The sequence below is a fragment of the Pseudophryne corroboree genome, chromosome 8, assembly GCF_028390025.1.
Source record: "Pseudophryne corroboree isolate aPseCor3 chromosome 8, aPseCor3.hap2, whole genome shotgun sequence".
NCBI classification, from domain to species: domain Eukaryota; kingdom Metazoa; phylum Chordata; class Amphibia; order Anura; family Myobatrachidae; genus Pseudophryne; species Pseudophryne corroboree.
The window spans coordinates 467,231,711-467,244,244 of NC_086451.1; the positions used below are offsets into that span (position 1 = coordinate 467,231,711).

The window sequence follows — 12,534 nt, forward strand, 5'->3', positions numbered from 1 at the left end:
ATAAACAAAACAGGACATGCACACTTTAACCAACCCATCATTTCAGTGACAGGGTCTGCCACACGACTGTGACTGATATGACGGGTTGGTTTGGACCCCCCCCAAAAAAGAAGCAATTAATCTCTCCTTGCACAAACTGGCTCTACAGAGGCAAGATGTCCACCTCATCTTCACCCTCCGATATATCACCGTGTACATCCCCCTCCTCACAGATTATCAATTCGTCCCCACTGGAATCCACCATCTCAGCTCCCTGTGTACTTTGTGGAGGCAATTGCTGCTGGTCAATGTCTCCGCGGAGGAATTGATTATAATTCATTTTAATGAACATCATCTTCTCCACATTTTCTGGATGTAACCTCGTACGCCGATTGCTGACAAGGTGAGCGGCGGCACTAAACACTCTTTCGGAGTACACACTTGTGGGAGGGCAACTTAGGTAGAATAAAGCCAGTTTGTGCAAGGGCCTCCAAATTGCCTCTTTTTCCTGCCAGTATAAGTACGGACTGTGTGACGTGCCTACTTGGATGCGGTCACTCATATAATCCTCCACCATTCTATCAATGTTGAGAGAATCATATGCAGTGACAGTAGACGACATGTCCGTAATCGTTGTCAGGTCCTTCAGTCCGGACCAGATGTCAGCATCAGCAGTCGCTCCAGACTGCCCTGCATCACCGCCAGCGGGTGGGCTCGGAATTCTGAGCCTTTTCCTCGCACCCCCAGTTGCGGGAGAATGTGAAGGAGGAGATGTTGACAGGTCGCGTTCCGCTTGACTTGACAATTTTGTCACCAGCAGGTCTTTCAACCCCAGCAGACCTGTGTCTGCCGGAAAGAGAGATCCAAGGTAGGCTTTAAATCTAGGATCGAGCACGGTGGCCAAAATGTAGTGCTCTGATTTCAACAGATTGACCACCCGTGAATCCTTGTTAAGCGAATTAAGGGCTGCATCCACAAGTCCCACATGCCTAGCGGAATCGCTCCCTTTTAGCTCCTTCTTCAATGCCTCCAGCTTCTTCTGCAAAAGCCTGATGAGGGGAATGACCTGACTCAGGCTGGCAGTGTCTGAACTGACTTCACGTGTGGCAAGTTCAAAGGGCATCAGAACCTTGCACAACGTTGAAATCATTCTCCACTGCACTTGAGACAGGTGCATTCCATCTCCTATATCGTGCTCAATTGTATAGGCTTGAATGGCCTTTTGCTGCTCCTCCAACCTCTGAAGCATATAGAGGGTTGAATTCCACCTCGTTACCACTTCTTGCTTCAGATGATGGCAGGGCAGGTTCAGTAGTTTTTGGTGGTGCTCCAGTCTTCTGTACGTGGTGCCTGTACGCCGAAAGTGTCCCGCAATTTTTCTGGCCACCGACAGCATCTCTTGCACGCCCCTGTCGTTTTTTAAAAAATTCTGCACCACCAAATTCAAGGTATGTGCAAAACATGGGACGTGCTGGAATTTGCCCATATTTAATGCACACACAATATTGCTGGCGTTGTCCGATGCCACAAATCCACAGGAGAGTCCAATTGGGGTAAGCCATTCCGCGATGATCTTCCTCAGTTGCCGTAAGAGGTTTTCAGCTGTGTGCGTATTCTGGAAAGCGGTGATACAAAGCGTAGCCTGCCTAGGAAAGAGTTGGCGTTTGCGAGATGCTGCTACTGGTGCCGCCGCTGCTGTTCTTGCGGCGGGAGTCCATACATCTACCCAGTGGGCTGTCACAGTCATATAGTCCTGACCCTGCCCTGCTCCACTTGTCCACATGTCCGTGGTTAAGTGGACATTGGGTACAACTGCATTTTTTAGGAGACTGGTGAGTCTTTTTCTGACGTCCGTGTACATTCTCGGTATCGCCTGCCTAGAGAAGTGGAACCTAGATGGTATTTGGTAACGGGGGCACACTGCCTCAATAAATTGTCTAGTTCCCTGTGAACTAACGGCGGATACCGGACGCACGTCTAACACCAACATAGTTGTCAAGGACTCAGTTATCCGCTTTGCAGTAGGATGACTGCTGTGATATTTCATCTTCCTCGCAAAGGACTGTTGAACAGTCAATTGCTTACTGGAAGTAGTACAAGTGGGCTTACGACTTCCCCTCTGGGATGACCATCGACTCCCAGCGGCAACAACAGCAGCGCCAGCAGCAGTAGGCGTTACACGCAAGGATGCATCGGAGGAATCCCAGGCAGGAGAGGACTCGTCAGACTTGCCAGTGACATGGCCTGCAGGACTATTGGCATTCCTGGGGAAGGAGGAAATTGACACTGAGGGAGTTGGTGGGGTGGTTTGCGTGAGCTTGGTTACAAGAGGAAGGGATTTACTGGTCAGTGGACTGCTTCCGCTGTCACCCAAAGTTTTTGAACTTGTCACTGACTTATTATGAATGCGCTGCAGGTGACGTATAAGGGAGGATGTTCCGAGGTGGTTAACGTCCTTACCCCTACTTATTACAGCTTGACAAAGGGAACACACGGCTTGACACCTGTTGTCCGCATTTCTGGTGAAATACCTCCACACCGAAGAGCTGATTTTTTTGGTATTTTCACCTGGCATGTCAACGGCCATATTCCTCCCACGGACAACAGGTGTCTCCCCGGGTGCCTGACTTAAACAAACCACCTCACCATCAGAATCCTCCTGGTCAATTTCCTCCCCAGCGCCAGCAACACCCATATCCTCCTCATCCTGGTGTACTTCAACACTGACATCTTCAATCTGACTATCAGGAACTGGACTGCGGGTGCTCCTTCCAGCACTTGCAGGGGGCGTGCAAATGGTGGAAGGCGCATGCTCTTCACGTCCAGTGTTGGGAAGGTCAGGCATCGCAACCGACACAATTGGACTCTCCTTGTGGATTTGGGATTTCAAAGAACGCACAGTTCTTTGCGGTGCTTTTGCCAGCTTGAGTCTTTTCAGTTTTCTAGCGAGAGGCTGAGTGCTTCCATCCTCATGTGAAGCTGAACCACTAGCCATGAACATAGGCCAGGGCCTCAGCCGTTCCTTGCCACTCCGTGTGGTAAATGGCATATTGGCAAGTTTACGCTTCTCCTCCGACAATTTTATTTTAGGTTTTGGAGTCCTTTTTTTACTGATATTTGGTGTTTTGGTTTTGACATGCTCTGTACTATGCCATTGGGCATCGGCCTTGGCAGACGACGTTGCTGGCATTTCATCGTCTCGGCCATGACTAGTGGCAGCAGCTTCAGCACGAGGTGGAAGTGGATCTTGATCTTTCCCTAATTTTGGAACCTCAACATTTTTGTTCTCCATATTTTAATAGGCACAACTAAAAGGCACCTCAGGTAAACAATGGAGATGGATGGATTGGATACTAGTATACAATTATGGACGGGCTGCCGAGTGCCGACACAGAGGTAGCCACAGCCGTGAACTACCGCACTGTACTGTGTCTGCTGCTAATATATAGACTGGTTGATAAAGAGATAGTATACTCGTAACTAGTATGTATGTATAAAGAAAGAAAAAAAAACCACGGTTAGGTGGTATATACAATTATGGACGGGCTGCCGAGTGCCGACACAGAGGTAGCCACAGCCGTGAACTACCGCACTGTACTGTGTCTGCTGCTAATATATAGACTGGTTGATAAAGAGATAGTATACACGTAACTAGTATGTATGTATAAAGAAAGAAAAAAAAACCACGGTTAGGTGGTATATACAATTATGGACGGGCTGCCGAGTGCCGACACAGAGGTAGCCACAGCCGTGAACTACCGCACTGTACTGTGTCTGCTGCTAATATATAGACTGGTTGATAAAGAGATAGTATACTCGTAACTAGTATGTATGTATAAAGAAAGAAAAAAAAACCACGGTTAGGTGGTATATACAATTATGGACGGGCTGCCGAGTGCCGACACAGAGGTAGCCACAGCCGTGAACTACCGCACTGTACTGTGTCTGCTGCTAATATATAGACTGGTTGATAAAGAGATAGTATACTCGTAACTAGTATGTATGTATAAAGAAAGAAAAAAAAACCACGGTTAGGTGGTATATACAATTATGGACGGGCTGCCGAGTGCCGACACAGAGGTAGCCACAGCCGTGAACTACCGCACTGTACTGTGTCTGCTGCTAATATATAGACTGGTTGATAAAGAGATAGTATACTCGTAACTAGTATGTATGTATAAAGAAAGAAAAAAAAAACACGGTTAGGTGGTATATACAATTATGGACGGGCTGCCGAGTGCCGACACAGAGGTAGCCACAGCCGTGAACTACCGCACTGTACTGTGTCTGCTGCTAATATATAGACTGGTTGATAAAGAGATAGTATACTCGTAACTAGTATGTATGTATAAAGAAAGAAAAAAAAACCACGGTTAGGTGGTATATACAATTATGGACGGGCTGCCGAGTGCCGACACAGAGGTAGCCACAGCCGTGAACTACCGCACTGTACTGTGTCTGCTGCTAATATATAGACTGGTTGATAAAGAGATAGTATACTCGTAACTAGTATGTATGTATGTATAAAGAAAGAAAAAAAAAACCACGGTTAGGTGGTATATACAATTATAGACGGGCTGCCGAGTGCCGACACAGAGGTAGCCACAGCCGTGAACTACCGCACTGTACTGTGTCTGCTGCTAATATATAGACTGGTTGATAAAGAGATAGTATACTCGTAACTAGTATGTATGTATAAAGAAAGAAAAAAAAACCACGGTTAGGTGGTATATACAATTATGGACGGGCTGCCGAGTGCCGACACAGAGGTAGCCACAGCCGTGAACTACCGCACTGTACTGTGTCTGCTGCTAATATATAGACTGGTTGATAAAGAGATAGTATACTCGTAACTAGTATGTATGTATAAAGAAAGAAAAAAAAACCACGGTTAGGTCACTGGTATATACAATTATGGACGGGCTGCCGAGTGCCGACACAGAGGTAGCCACAGCCGTGAACTACCGCACTGTACTGTGTCTGCTGCTAATATATAGACTGGTTGATAAAGAGATAGTATACTCGTAACTAGTATGTATGTATAAAGAAAGAAAAAAAAACCACGGTTAGGTCACTGGTATATACAATTATGGACGGGCTGCCGAGTGCCGACACAGAGGTAGCCACAGCCGTGAACTACCGCACTGTACTGTGTCTGCTGCTAATATATAGACTGGTTGATAAAGAGATAGTATACTCGTAACTAGTATGTATGTATAAAGAAAGAAAAAAAAACCACGGTTAGGTCACTGGTATATACAATTATGGATGGGCTGCCGAGTGCCGACACAGAGGTAGCCACAGCCGTGAACTACCGCACTGTACTGTGTCTGCTGCTAATATAGACTGGTTGATAAAGAGATAGTATACTACTAATATTATATACTGGTGGTCAGGTCACTGGTCACTAGTCACACTGGCAGTGGCACTCCTGCAGCAAAAGTGTGCACTGTTTAATTTTAATATAATATTATGTACTCCTGGCTCCTGCTATAACCTATAACTGGCACTGCAGTAGTGCTCCCCAGTCTCCCCCACAATTATAAGCTGTGTGAGCTGAGCAGTCAGACAGATATATAATATATATAGATGATGCAGCACACTGGCCTGAGCCTGAGCAGTGCACACAGATATGGTATGTATGTGACTGAGTCACTGTGTGCTGTGTATCGCTTTTTTCAGGCAGAGAACGGATTATAAATAAAAGTGGTGGTCACTGGTCACTATCAGCAAAACTCTGCACTGTACACTACTGAGTACTCCTAATGCTCCCCAAAATTAGTAAATCAAGTGTCTAAACGGAGAGGACGCCAGCCACGTCCTCTCCCTATCAATCTCAATGCACGTGTGAAAATGGCGGCGACGCGCGGCTCCTTATATAGAATCCGAGTCTCGCGATAGAATCCGAGCCTCGCGAGAATCCGACAGCGTCATGATGACGTTCGGGCGCGCTCGGGTTAACCGAGCAAGGCGGGAAGATCCGAGTCGCTCGGACCCGTGAAAAAAAACATGAAGTTCTGGCGGGTTCGGATTCAGAGAAACCGAACCCGCTCATCTCTACTCATTACACTGTTTTATACATGAAAACATAACAGATGTTTTACATTTTGTGTTTGTTTGTTTTTTTAAATGAAAAAAAAAAAATACAGATGATAGATTAAGAGTAATCTTAGTCCTAACTATGTCATTCTGCCTGCCTTCAACTTTATGTGTTTGCATTGTCAGTTTTTAGTAAAAAAAAAAAACTCTGCCTGCTCCCTGTTTTTTTGCATATTTTGGGGGGTTTATTTTTTTTCTATGCGATTATGCAATAGACGACAGCAGAGCACAATGTCAAACATTTTTGAAAAATGATATAAAAATATGCCTTTCCAATAAATGTAAAAAACAAAAAACAAAGATGCATTCTGTCATGGATTGGGTGCTATATGTGAATCTTTATACTTATGCTCAGCAGGAGTTTGTGTTTTTAACAATGGACTCAGAAGCCAAGAGCAACAGCCATAGGCTAAATAACCTTTTCGGGTGGAAGGGGAACAAATTAGAACCATAGTAACATTTAATGTTAGTTGCTTTATTAGCACATACTGGTATCTTACACAACAACCATCCCTCTGGCATTTATCCAACAAGATGTTTTACAGACAGGGATGAATTGCTGAGGATGTAGGCATCATGGGCTAAATCAGGATAGTCCATTACTTCACTCATGTTTTTTGTAAATTGCAGTATATTTTTCAGGCAAATTGCTCAATATTGTGCTCTGGTGCTATCTATTGTATAATAAAAGAATAAGTTTGATGTCTAAAAGTATAAATGTGTGCTGTATTCAATTCATTAAGCTGACAATGGTGCTCTGATTGTTCCTCCAGGGTTTTCTCAGTCAGGTGGTGATTTGCATTGTGTAGGTAGGTGCAAAACATATCATAACCTTGGGGATCCATAATTGCTACTTTCACACTGCCCTATATGTTTTTGGGCACTTGAAAAGTCATCACTATCAATTTCCTATCTTCAAAATGGATTTAGAAGCCAACATCGAATGTCTAAGATCATTCTAAACATTTGGAGATTTGAGGTTCGATTTTGAGTTCTATTTCAAATCGAACTTTAGTAAATGAGGGGATTTCATGTTGGTCTATGGGAAAATATGGATGTTTTTCAGAAATTCGATTTCTATTGAGATATGTGTTGAATCTGCCTTTAGAACCGATCTGACATTTCAATTTGGGCTTTAGTAAATCTGTTCAACCCAAATTGAATGGGAGTGGGGCTTCATGGGTAATGGGTGGTGGAGCAATTCTCTACATTCCAGCAACTTTGTGGGGGGAAAAAAAGAATCATTGGGTGGTTCTGTACCATCAATGGCAGGAAACCATCTCGTTCTCCCTCATTGATGGAAAAAGTATTCAATATCCGCTATAAACCATTGATGATTTGTAAACCTCACTGGTCAATGGCCATCCCTATTTTTTGCTCCACACTAATTACATTGCAGATTATATGTTGTGGTTCGTTTTGAGGGTGTGAGTAGCAGCACTGAGTCTGGGCCATGACCCCTACGATTGTGTGCTGGACCTTCAGTCAGTTGGGCCCACCAGGAATTTCCTTGATACTTCAGTACTTCAGTGGGCTAGTATGACACAGTATTTATTATGGCTTTAAGAATACTGAACAGTTGGGACATTTACATGGACAAAAACATTCAGGATCAAATTTTTAAAACATGGAGCTGTCCCTGGAAATTAGGGAGAGTGGGAAACCATGTTTAAAGAGATAAGTTACCTGGCGTCTAAGGGGTGGGTTTTTCTGGTGGGTGTTCATGAAAGGATCAATTCTAGCCTCCCATGCATCTTGCTGTGTGGTCTGGTCCACAAACTTAACTGACCTGAGAACATTGAATTCCCAGCTGCATGGAGGAGAGCTGGTTGGGGAGGTTGTGTAGTGTAAGATGTATCATGTATCGCATTTACAATGCAATACATCCAGCAAGCATGCAGGCCCTTATTAATGCAGTATGAATGATTAACTATGCAAGGCTAAACACTCCAATAAGATCTTCCCCTTGCCAAGAGTTTATGATCCATAAGCCCTATTGCGCTTTCTTGGCCGCTGACCAGCGCATGCTCAGGCTTCGGGGTGGACACTACATCGCTATACAACAGTAGTAGTTCTACCACCACTCCGCACTTTGCAGATGGTGTAATCAGGGTCGGTGCTAGGGTGTCCGGCGCCCCCCCCCCCCCCTGCAAACTATAAATTTGCGCCCTCCCATAATTTACAAAGGGACAGTGCACATAATACCCCCTGTACCAGTGACGCTTACACACGTAACATCCCCTATACCAGTGATGCTTACACACGTAACCCCCCTGTACCAGTGACGGTTACACACGTAACACTCCCTGTACCAGTGACGCTTACACACGTAACGCCCCCTGTACCAGTGACGCTTACACACATAACGCCCCCTGTAGCAGTGACGCTTACACACAAAACGCCCCCTGTAGCAGTGACGCTTACACACAAAACACCCCCTGTACCAGTGACGCTTACACACGTAACGCCCCTTGTAGCAGTGACGCTTACACACGTAACGCCCCCTGTAGCAGTGATGCTTACACACGTAACACCCCCTGTAGCCGTGATGCTTACACACGTAACACCCCCTGTAGCAGTGACGCTTACACACGTAACACCCCCTGTAGCAGTGACGCTTACACATGTAACGCCCCCTGTAGCAGTGCCGCTTACACACGTAACACCCCCTGTACCAGTGACACTTACACACGTAACGCCCCCTGTAGCAGTGCCGCTTACACACGTAACACCCCCTGTAGCAGTGACGCTTACACACGTAACACCCCCTGTAGCAGTGACGCTTACACATGTAACGCCCCCTGTAGCAGTGCCGCTTACACACGTAACACCCCCTGTACCAGTGACACTTACACATGTAACGCCCCCTGTAGCAGTGCCGCTTACACACGTAACACCCCCTGTACCAGTGACGCTTACACACGTAACACCCCCTGTAGCAGTGACGCTTACACATGTAACGCCCCCTGTAGCAGTGCCGCTTACACACGTAACACCCCCTGTACCAGTGACACTTACACACGTAACACCCCCTGTAGCAGTGACGCTTACACACGTAACACCCCCTGTAGCAGTGACGCTTACACATGTAACGCCCCCTGTAGCAGTGCCGCTTACACACGTAACACCCCCTGTACCAGTGACACTTACACACGTAACACCCCCTGTAGCAGTGACGCTTACACACGTAACACCCCCTGTAGCAGTGACGCTTACACACGTAACACCCCCTGTAGCAGTGCCGCTTACACACGTAACACCCCCTGTACCAGTGACACTTACACATGTAACGCCCCCTGTAGCAGTGCCGCTTACACACGTAACACCCCCTGTACCAGTGACGCTTACACACGTAACACCCCCTGTAGCAGTGACGCTTACACATGTAATACCCTCTGTACCAGTGACGCTTACACACGTAACACCCCCTGTACCAGTGACGCTTACACACGTAACACCCCCTGTACCAGTGACGCTTACACACGTAATACCCTCTGTACCAGTGACGCTTACACACGTAACACCCCCTGTACCAGTGACACTTACACACGTAACACCCCCTGTAGCAGTGACGCTTACACACGTAACACCCCCTGTAGCAGTGACGCTTACACATGTAACGCCCTCTGTACCAGTGACGCTTACACACGTAACACCCCCTGTAGCAGTGACGCTTACACACGTAACACCCCCTGTAGCAGTGACGCTTACACACGTAACACCCCCTGTAGCAGTGACGCTTACACACGTAACACCCCCTGTACCAGTGACGCTTACACACGTAATACCCTCTGTACCAGTGACGCTTACACACGTAACACCCCCTGTACCAGTGACACTTACACACGTAACACCCCCTGTAGCAGTGACGCTTACACACGTAACACCCCCTGTAGCAGTGACGCTTACACACGTAACACCCCCTGTAGCAGTGACGCTTACACACGTAACACCCCCTGTAGCAGTGACGCTTACACATGTAACGCCCCCTGTAGCAGTGCCGCTTACACACGTAACACCCCCTGTACCAGTGACACTTACACATGTAACGCCCCCTGTACCAGTGACGCTTACACACGTAACACCCCCTGTACCAGTGACACTTACACATGTAACGCCCCCTGTAGCAGTGCCGCTTACACACGTAACACCCCCTGTACCAGTGACGCTTACACACGTAACACCCCCTGTAGCAGTGACGCTTACACATGTAACGCCCCCTGTAGCAGTAACGCTTACACATGTAACGCCCCCTGTAGCAGTGCCGCTTACACACGTAACGCCCCCTGTACCAGTGACGCTTACACACATTATGCCGCAGTCACACATACACACACAGATACACACACCACATACACATATATATATATATACATACACACAGAAACATACATACTGTACATACATTACATACATACACAGTCACACATATATACAGTATACAGTATACATAGATACTGTATACACACACACACACGAACTGTAGTGTACATACATTACACACATACGTACACAGTCACACATATATACAGTATACATAGATACTGTATACATACACACACACACACTCACTCTCTTTCCAGACACTTACCTAATGAAGTCTGGATGGCCGGAGCTGTAGCAGCTCATCCTCCTGCTGCAGCCTGGTCCCGTCTAGCTCCGCCCCTTATTCCCATCTAGCTCCGCTCCCTTTGGATCCCGCCCGGCCACTGAGCTGTCACACAGGTGAGGGGAGGGGAGGCTTTGTGCTGCCGGCATAGAGTGTGACAGCAGCCGGCAGCAGCAGCTGCAGGGACAGCAGCAGTAGCTCAGCACAGGGATGCAGAGCAGGGAGAACACCTCTCCAGCCTGCCGCCTACGTGCACTGCATCCCTTTGCTGAGCAGCTAGCGCCGGACCTGGGTGTAATGGTTAGCATTACTGCCTCACAGCACTAAGGTCATGGGTTCGATACCATGGCCCTAACTGTGTGGCGTTTATATATTCTCCCCGTGCTTGCGTTGGTTTCTTCCGGGGACTCCGGTATCTTACCACAATCCCAAAATATACTGATAGGTTAATTGACTCCTGACAAAAATGACCCCACGTTTGTGTTTGTGGGTATACATGGGCAGACTAGATGGGCCAAGTGGTTCTTATCTGCCGTCACATTCCATGTTTCTATAATATGACATGGCTGCCCTCACATGCAGTTGTGTCCTCTTACACGGTAACAGCATCTTTGCAACCCATCTCCTTAAATAATCTGTGCTGCAGATAAATTCTGATTTTGTGTTTTAATTTGTAGGATGCAGTTTGTTTTGTCCAGGCCCACTTCAAAACTTGCAAAAATATTAGATGAAAACTAAATACTCTTTCACTCTAGTCAAAGCTACCGTAAAAAGTGCAGTCCGGGGGGGTGAGAGAAAAGGACGGATTCAGCAGTCATTGCGAAGCACAGTCATCCCTCATTGCCACGGAATAGCATAAAGCAGCACAATTTCTACATCCCTATTCATGTTCCCTCTGAACTTGGAGATTTAAAAAGCAAAATATAGCCAGCTGCCAAAAATCCATTATTTTGAAACATCTACCCACTCGCTCTGCTCTGAATTGGGCTGTTTTGATCTCAGTTAGGTATATTGTGAGTCTTTTTAGATGAATGATCTGCTGTGGTTACAGTATGTTCCTGGCAGCCGCACACACACAGAACATCTGCTTGCAATGCCATTATCATCAAACTCTTACATGACACCTCCTGACTCTCTGCTTTCTAAATATTGTAATTAAGTCGCTTCTAGCTTTGTCCCTGATATACAAGAAAAAGATTACAGATGTGTCAACAGCATAAGAAAAAAAGGACCCTAGACTGCAATACAGATGGAGCAGACTTCAGTGCACCTTCTGCAACTCATGTATCACAAAAAAGGTCATAGGCAGAAAGCATCGTTCCTTAATGGGAACTTTAGAGAGGTCCTAGCTAGTCTGTGAAACGTGGTGAGTAACCACATAAATACTAAAATGAAGGCCGCTCCCCCTGTATACATGCTGGTATTAGGGTTAGCATGGATGGCGTAGTGGTTAGCATTGCCCTGAGGCTCTGGGTTTGATTCTCAGTAAGACTCTATCTGTGTGGAGTTTTTTTGTTCTCCCAGTGTTTGTGTATATGATGTGACAGGAAAGTATGGAAAATGGCCACCCGACCATTTTCCAGGAGACCAGTACACCACCGAGTGCTCAGAGTCACTGTCACTGCCTGCTAGAGAGGAGGGGGCCAACTCCTCTCTTAAAATGCCCCTGGTTAAAGCTACTGTTGGAATTTAACCAATGTAACATCTATAGGACCCGGCAATCAAGGCGGCCACCCAGCGCCACTTACTGACATAGAGAAGCTGACCGCTATTGCCCCTCATTTTCTGGTAGTGCAGTGCACACGGGGCCCAGACCGCACACACTGCACCAATTTTTTCAATACTTA

At 46.5% G+C, this 12,534-nt stretch overlaps 1 protein-coding gene and 1 long non-coding RNA gene across 3 annotated transcripts in view; one reads left to right on the forward strand and one right to left on the reverse strand.

The window, feature by feature from the left end:
- The window catches only part of TNMD (tenomodulin), a 165,629-nt gene that overhangs the window by 56,251 nt on the left and 96,844 nt on the right, over positions 1-12,534 (forward strand). The gene's annotated exons all lie outside the window — the stretch shown is intronic.
- Positions 1-12,534, reverse strand: part of LOC134949644 (uncharacterized) — a 143,861-nt gene that overhangs the window by 55,867 nt on the left and 75,460 nt on the right. The window lies entirely within an intron of this gene.